The sequence below is a fragment of the Cupressus sempervirens genome, chromosome 6 (genome assembly GCF_028749045.1).
Source record: "Cupressus sempervirens isolate cs-2001-9-10 chromosome 6, ASM2874904v1, whole genome shotgun sequence".
NCBI lineage: Eukaryota > Viridiplantae > Streptophyta > Pinopsida > Cupressales > Cupressaceae > Cupressus > Cupressus sempervirens.
Genome location: NC_143123.1, coordinates 146,895,545 through 146,904,705, shown reverse-complemented (window position 1 = coordinate 146,904,705; position 9,161 = coordinate 146,895,545).

Below are 9,161 nucleotides of genomic sequence, written 5' to 3'. Positions count from 1 at the left end.
TGGAGAACCATTTGACATTGTGATTTATCATTGATGTCTTCAGATACTGATAGAGATCTGTTGTGATCATTATGATTATTATTTGATGCTTTCCAGTTCTCGTGGAGAACTGATGTGATTATTGTGGCTTATCTTTTGATGCTTTCTAGTCGCTTGTATAGGGCTGAGGTGATTTTGTGATTTGTGATTTCATGTGCCTAGGGTAGGTTATCTATGTGTAGTGTCAAGAAGTGGCTTGCAATGGGGGCCGGGGCCCTAAGTGGCTGCCAGGGTAACTCATTGTAAGTTGTTTTAATAAGTGATAACATTTACACTAAATGAGAGTAAAATGAACCTAACAAGATTAATTGTATGTTCTCTCCCATGCCTTGAGTGCTAGTACAGACTAGGATGGGGTAGAGAGAACGCTTGGTTACGACCTTGCATTCTGTAGTATGCCTCGTCAATATGAGAGGATACTAGTGGCCGCAGGGATCACTAGGGACCCAAGATTCCTAAGGGATTGCTCAGGTAACTTCTACATGACTTTTGCGATGACACTTTCCTGCTTGCATGGTAAATTCCTACATGTGTCTTTGTGGTGCCTCTGGGTCTAGATGTTGATCTATGTGTTGGAACCCTTTGAGTTAGAATACTTTTAGGATTTCCCAGACTTAGAGAGTACTTGTGTTATGTGATTTGCTATCCTGTTTGGGACTTGAGACTATCTCCTCAGTGCGGTGGGAGTGGACCATTTAGGTTCCACACGGTCGAGTGGTAGTGCTTTTTACTCTTACCATTGAGATCCGTCCATGGTCACCGTGGTTGGAGCTTTCTTGGTTGGCATTTACCTTCACTATGTTCTTGGATTATTCTGATGGACGGTTAGATTTTATGATAGATGTTTTATCATTATGGATGTATGGATGTATCATGTATGGGGAATGGTTTCATTTATTTTTTATTGTACTTTGTATCATGGATTCGTGGAGGTTGATGCATTTCTATTTTTACATATGTATATTCTTTTAAGCCTTTCATACCCTGTGACATGTACAGTGGATGATTGAGCATTCTGAATTAATTTGCCAAGAGGCATTCAGAACAAATGTATATTATGGACATTGGACTTTATTATTATTCTTTCATGTGTATGTGGTAGTTGTTAGACTTAGGATTAATTAAATTTAAATGTGACTCAACGTCTTGGGATCCTTAAGGACGGTAACTTGTTATGTATGTTTGTTGATGATTACATGTTATTGCTTCCGCTACTATGTGTTTGATGTGTATGTTATACATTCTAACTTTTAAAAAAAAAATGTTTAGCAAACTTAGTAAAACTTTAGGTTAATTCTTTTGGATCCCTTGGTGGGGCGTTACATGCACAAGTTGACATCCAAATCTATTTACATCATAATGCATTAGTTAGCTCGAAATTAGTGGCATATATCTAACCAAATATAATAAGAAGATAAATGATAAAAAGCCACATAGTCAATGTATCAAGTAACATTGACCCAAAGCTCTACATCTAATTAGATAATAAACTAAATTTGAACCACACACATCGACCAAAGGTCTAAATTGAATACATAATGATAAGTTTATGTCAAACAACATATTGACTAGGAGTCCAAAACAGACAACTCAAGATGACCAAATCATCGATCGACATTCATCGACCAAGCTAACTAAATAAAATGAGTCAACAACTTTATATAAAGTAGAAGTCACATGCATGGTGGATCATCACATATACATAACACCAATGCAATATATATTCTCAAACATAAATAAAATAAGGATCTTTACATACCCTTTTCAATTTTCATAGGAAAACCATATTTCCATGCACTTTCCACATAGGCCAAAATTCAAGCTAGGTCAGTCAAAAGTTGACTACACATAGTTGAATCAACAAGTAGATAAAATATCTTCCAATTAATTCTACAACTTCTTTCGGGTTTTCAACTTACATGTTAAAAATGATAGATACAATAACAATTACATTTTCTAAGGCAATTATCAACCAAACTGTCGAATACAACACATCATCACATGAATATTCCATACATGAATATACTTGAGAAGGTGACCTAAATGTAAGAAACATGTCCTACTAAGCAATTTCCACATCAAAAATTGCAAGAATATAGAAATAATCAAGAAAAACTCTAGTTGAATAGTCAACAATCATTTCAATCACAATAATCAAAGATTAGAAAATACTTAACCATTTAAGAATATAACACATGACATTGTCCAAGGATGCTAACCTACATGTCATCCATCCATCCATTAGAATGCATGATTTAATAAATACATAAGTATAATCTAGAGTACCATACCTCAATGAGCATCACAAAAATTGTCGACCTACATGTCAGACATAGAGCAATAAGCACATCATACAAGTGCAATATCATCTACCATATGATCTACACCATTAAGTAAATCATTTAGGTATGCTCACCAATCACTTGCAAGGATCAATAAACCTAGTTTGTATCAATTATGTGATCTAAGCCCTCAAGCCCATCTCACCAACTCAGTGTGCTTAACCAAAATATAAGCACAAGTTATGATGTATGGCCTTACGCCATTCAATCATCATATAAAATATGGTTGAGGTTCTTTCCTACCCAACCATGAAGCCTTACACTTCCTTGGGATCCTACCAACACATAGAATACCCAACCCTGCAATGCCCAAATAATGCAAATTGCACTTCTTTGGGATCCTACCTAACACATAAAATTTCCAATTTGGCAATGCCCAAAATAATGAAAAAAGAAGAGGGTATCTGGTGTAATTGTGAAACAAGCTACTTTCCACATAGTCTAAGTAGAACTAATCACAGATGTGGCAGGGATGATAGGACACAGGCAAGCATATTCAATAACATATTGTGACATATGCACATAGCTTTGGTCAAAGCATTTTGGTGCCAGATTTATACTAGTAGGTAGAGTGGGAGAGAAATGATCAGTTCTACCCTTCAATATTTTGTCCACATTCAGCACTCCTCATCGGAAGGTAAGCTTTCCAAGTCTCATACACAAGAAGTAAAATGAAAATTCTAGTGCAAAAGGAAGAATGACATGTTCCTCAAAATCTACTCCCTTATACATTCTACCAATATTCCACATTGAACATGATAGAGAACAACACATCACATCATAGGACTAGCAACATAAAATTACACCCTATCCACCTCAAGATCAAAGAAATCTCAAAACCATGGTTCAAAAAGTCCAACAGTGGAGAAAAATAAATAATAGAAATAAATCAAACAAGGGTTATACTAGATAGATCATAGAAAATTAGTGGCTAGGTGGTCACAAGAAACATAGAACATTTTTCAATTTAGCCCTTCATCACTCCAAAATTCATGAAAATAGACAAAACAACATAACCAATTGGAGTACAATTCACTTAAAATTGGATGACTCTCTAAAATTACTAAGAAGGGGTAGATTCTTCACAAAACCTTGTGTCCAAGGAGTGTTAAAGAACATGACCAATCTTCAATATTCAAGCATCACATGCAATAAATTATTTTGATCACATGCATTCTTAAAATAAAAATGCAACATGCAATAATTTTGCAAATAAAATCTTTGTTCTTCCTACATATTATACTAGGTTATTCCAAGAATCTCATAAAAAATCTTACACTACATATGCATCACATGCCTATTGCACAATATAAGATTAATTTTCATTTCTATCACACACCACGTCGAAAAATTTGTAGGCATTCATAACCTAGTGCAAAAGTCAATCATCAATTAACTATCCAATCTTTCCTTCTACATACAAAGAATACATACTAAAATTTTAAGTGAAATCCAAACAATATGTATATTTTGCAATCATAGAATTTCCAACAAAATTCAATCAAACTAATCTAGGGTACTCAATTTATCAATCATTTCAAAAGTCCCATTTTGATAATTTTTAACAGAAGAAAAGATCAACCAAAAATCATCACATACACAAGGAGTAAATTTTGACTTCTATAATTCAAACAAAGAGCACCCCATCCCTTCATGTAAAGAGAAACCATAACAAGAAGAATTTTTAATCAGCACAAGGAACCAACACATACACGCATAGGCTAAGCTAGCTAACTAGACCTTGGCTTATAACTAAGCATAGTGAACTCAAGGCCTCAGAGTGGAACCTAGAGCTTTGATACCACATGTAAGGACCTACCCATACAAAATAGGGGCCACATCAAAAATCTCAATAAAAAGTAGAAATAGTCAACAAGAATCAAGGTCAATATTAATTTTTAATTATCATTAAATTTAAAAGCTTAGTACATACACATGTACAAGTATGAAGATAAGAGACAAAATTAAAAGTTCTAAAAGAAACCATAACTAGTTACCAGAATACCAACATGATTTGAACCTATCTTCTAAGTTGACAAAGACTCCTTAAGTACATGTCGAAGAACACAAGGGCGAGAATATTGTAGGAGTGCTTTACCACACTACCACAAAGTCGATACGCTTCCCTGGAATCTTTCCTGACATGAAAGATACCCAATTGACAACGAGGGATTCTAACCAAGAAAAACTACAGGAGTAATGGAATTGTGTAGCAAAATAGTGTCAAGAATATACAAGTGTTAGTTAATCACAGCTAGACAAGATAACATGAACAACCTTTGGTTATCATTACAGTATCATAGTCTCATCTCATGCACTTTTAAAACATAAAATCATTTATCCAAATGTGTAGTTACATAACATCCTTCATGCATTCCCTATCTCTACATAGATTAGAAAAAAAATAAAAAACCATTGACATACATCAATCATTCACATCATTTGTCATTTTACCATTACTTATCATTCCTTACTGAACACCCCACTTTTCTTAAGGATCATGCAAATACACCTAGTTAATAGCATGTTCTTAATAATTTCAAGGGATCTGATATAATTATTTAATTATGCATAGAACTAATTATAAGTGAGTATTAATAATTAATTTAAATAATTTTGATCAAGATTCATGAAAACAGAATGAAATAGATAATTTTTAATTAGCTAATTAACTCTAACAACTATCATTAATTCTTCTAAAATCCAACCAAGTTTTAACTCATAATCCTTTGAGTATATTTGCAACAATGAAATTTAAAAAATATAATTCTCATTCAAATTCTATCTTGAATTAATTCTTAAAGAATGAAGTTATTCTTTAATTCTAAATTTTAAACTTTGATAATTATGTATTTCACTCCCTTATAAACTAAAGCTATAAGTCCATTCATCAAATCAATTACAAAACAATACAATTATATCCTTATATAAAATCTATCTATCTAGAAGAAATGAATGAATAATACATCATGCCTAAATAGATACTTTCAGAAACAACAAATAAATAGACATAAGATAATATTATAATAAATTGAATCTTCACCAAATCATACTTAACAAAATCACTTTCAAATGAAATATGTGAAATCTATAAATTAAATCACAATATAGATTACATTCATATAACTCTACCCACCCCAAGCTTCTAAAAGAGACATTCCTTCTCAATATTAACATACACAAAATTATGTAGATTTTATTCACCTCCTACCATTATCACTTTAAACATCTCATAAAATCCAAATCTATATAATTACAAACAACTTATCAACCATCCAAATTTTTGAGAGTATGGTGACATTATAGAATTGTAACAAGTAGAATAGAGATCCCTTAAAGATAAATAATAATCTTGTATTCCATAGAGACCAAGTCCATATCCTTTGACTATTTCCCAATCTGCTTTTTATGTGGGTAAGATATGAGTCAAAATGCCACATACTACTCTAAATAAATAATGACTAACACATATAAGAAATTCATAGATTTTTATATACAACAAAGTATAAATTAAATCTAATTACTAGATAGTGACAAGAGACTTACAAAGAAACCCAAATACACGCAGCAACGTCAGCCAAATACACCAAAGTAATTTCACATTTAGGGAGTACACAAAACAAAATCAATTTAATTCTCAAGGAGTTGCTTTGCAAGACAATTTTACTAATCTTGGATTACAACAAAAACTCTTCCCAAAGCAAAAAAGTTTAGAACAAAAATAAATGTCCCCATTCATGATAAAATTTTGAAAATATATAGTGAAGTGAGGTAATGTAAAATGTACAGTTTCCAATTACAACAGACTCATCAAATAGTTGTTATTAAATTAATAAGAAAATATCAAAATTCAAATAGAATTTCAATGTTAAAAAAAATAGCAAGATAACATCTTGAAATAGAAATAAGATAGTGGTTTATATGAAACTCTAATTTCAAAATGATGAGTTAATTTAGGAATATTTAATTACCATATTTACTCATCCATTTTTATAAAAATAAAAAAGAAAAATATATTTAATTAAAAATCTATTTGGCAACAAATCGATAAAAAAAATCTTGATAGTAAAAAAAATGGATTGTGACATGTTTGCTTCATTTTTCTTCTCTTTGCTTCTCATGTCATTCACATTTCTTCTTATAATCATTTTTCTCCTTCACATCTGTGTTGTGTGAAAGTTCATAATTGTTTACTTTACTATATATGTTATTCAACAAATTAAAAAAAATCATGATTTTTGTTATTTGGCGGGCAGGGGGGGGGGGAGAAATGGTTCCTTTGAATGAATAATTTCATCACTGGATCTAATGGGTTAATTTTGCTTTCTAATGAGCATATAAAATTACAAACAACAAATGAGAATGGTGTGAATTTGTTTTTTTCACTCTATTATATTTAACAGGTTTTTAATTAGACACATTCTTTTATAATCCTTAAAAAATTTATAATAAATTAAAATTACTGAAATAAATCAAATCATCTTGATTACCTATTCTACAAAAGACTTGATAAATAGAGAAGGCCTTCAAGCCTTTAGTGAAAGAATTTTATTTTCTACCTGTTAAATGTATTCTTTCTTGTCGATGCCAACCTACATTTAATGGTAAAATCACTTATAATTTTCCATTCTTTTTTAAGTATAGAACTTATTAAATTAAAAAAATCACCTTCTTCAAATATAATAGTTTGGAGGACTTAGTTTATAGTTACGTGCAATTTTAGGGTCTAAGTTTCTGAAGACCACAATGTTCCTTTGAATTTGCAAGACCATGTCATTCAATTTATACATAGAATTAGATGGTCGGATCAGGTATTCATCCCTCCACCTCTATCTCCACCAATAGCTATAGTAGGGACAAGCGTTGACAAAATTCCAAGAAGACATGAAAAATATTCAATACATTTTAATAGATGAAATGGGCTTCATAGTTCCCAAACTACTACTAAAAATTGATTCCACACTACGTAAAGCTATATCCCAAAAACAACACCTTTGCTTCAGTGGCATGTCAATAATTCTTGTAGGAGACCTTTCCCAACTTCCACCTATTGTCGATAAACCTTATCCGACACAAATGCCAAAAAACTCTGGCACAATTTTAATATAGTTGTAACATTGCAAACAATATTTAGATGAAAGTGATGATCCAATTCAAATACAATTTCCCCAAGAACTACAAAACATGCACTATGTAGAACCAATGCTACATGATTGGGAGTTGTTAATGAATTACACAAACAAGAACCTCACACCAAATGAATAGATCAAGTTTGACCGAACAACAGATTTATTTGCTACAAATGAACAAGTATTACTCCACAACAACAACAAAATGTTAAAAGAACTAAATGTCTCTATTGTACTTTGTATTGCGATAAATGCACATCATAGGCTTAGGAGTTCATTGACAATGACCAACTACCCAAAGAGGTTTTATTATGTAACTACAATGTGTTATGCTTACAACAAAGCTCTAAATCACAGCTGGTCGTGTTAATGGATCTCTTGGAGAGGTAAAAGATATAGTGTATCCAATAGGCTCTAAACTTCCTTTGTTGCCCTTATATGTTATAGTAGAGTTCAATAACTGCATTGGATTGCCTTGGGATCCTAGAAACTCAAAAACCATTCCAATACAACCCATTTCCCCAAGCTATCATACACAAGTATGTCCCTCACCATAACCTGGGCTATCACTATATACTATTGGTGTAAATAAGTATTTACTATTTATACTTTACTTAAGTTTACTTAAGTTAATGCATTATTTAATTATTTATTGGTTAGTCACCTAGGAGTATGCGTACTCTTGTGAGATGTCATGTTGACAACATAGGAGTTAGCACTTTATTTGAGCACGTGGTGTCTACAACATCTCTACATGTGAGACACCTTATCATACTTATCCTCTCATTGATGCACGTATATTCATGCACAATGGAGGATGTGTGCTTAGTTGTCATGCTTATCTCCTAGTTCTTTCTAGAGCCATTCTAGATGCATCTTAGAGGCCTTTATATATAGGCACTCCTAGTGTGTATGTACATGACATAATAGAGAGCATTCTCATTATTGTTATTCTAATCATACCTTGTTGGTCTACTATTGTGCTTGTGCTTGAGTTCATTGATCTTGGGTGATTTTTTCCCTAAGGCAAATTCTTACATGGTATCAGAGCTTGGGGAGATTCTCTTCACATAGTCGTTCGAAACCATTCTTGCTTCAGCACCTCGACCCAGATCCAAAGAATTTGTAGACATTGGGAGCGTCTAGAGCCAAGCAGACCTCGTCATTGCATCTAGAGCATCGATTCAATTAAAATTGACTAAAAATTCACCTATACTAGGCCAAAGTCAATTTTGAGGCAAAAAAATTACAAACCGACACCCAAAGGCCCGATTTGCAATTTCGATATGATCCTCCATTAGATCTGCAATTTTATTTTCAAATCGAATTTATTTTCTCTGCAATATTTTGTCCACAATTTTTTAAAATTCGTCGAGGCTGTAGAGAAATTTTTTTCAAGAACCGGGTAGTGACACCGTAGCCCTGCACAAAATATTCTATTATTTGTAGCATATTCCTAAAGGTGGGCGAATATTCTACAAATTTCAAAGAGCAGATACCATTTACCAGCGAGTGGCATTAAATCTGGCATCGGCCGAGCATCGAATTTCACTTTTTGGCTTTAACATACAACATCCGGTGGACAATGACAACATTTGTTTTAAATCAATCATGCTTTGTTTTTATGCTTACTAGCAGATTAACCCACGCT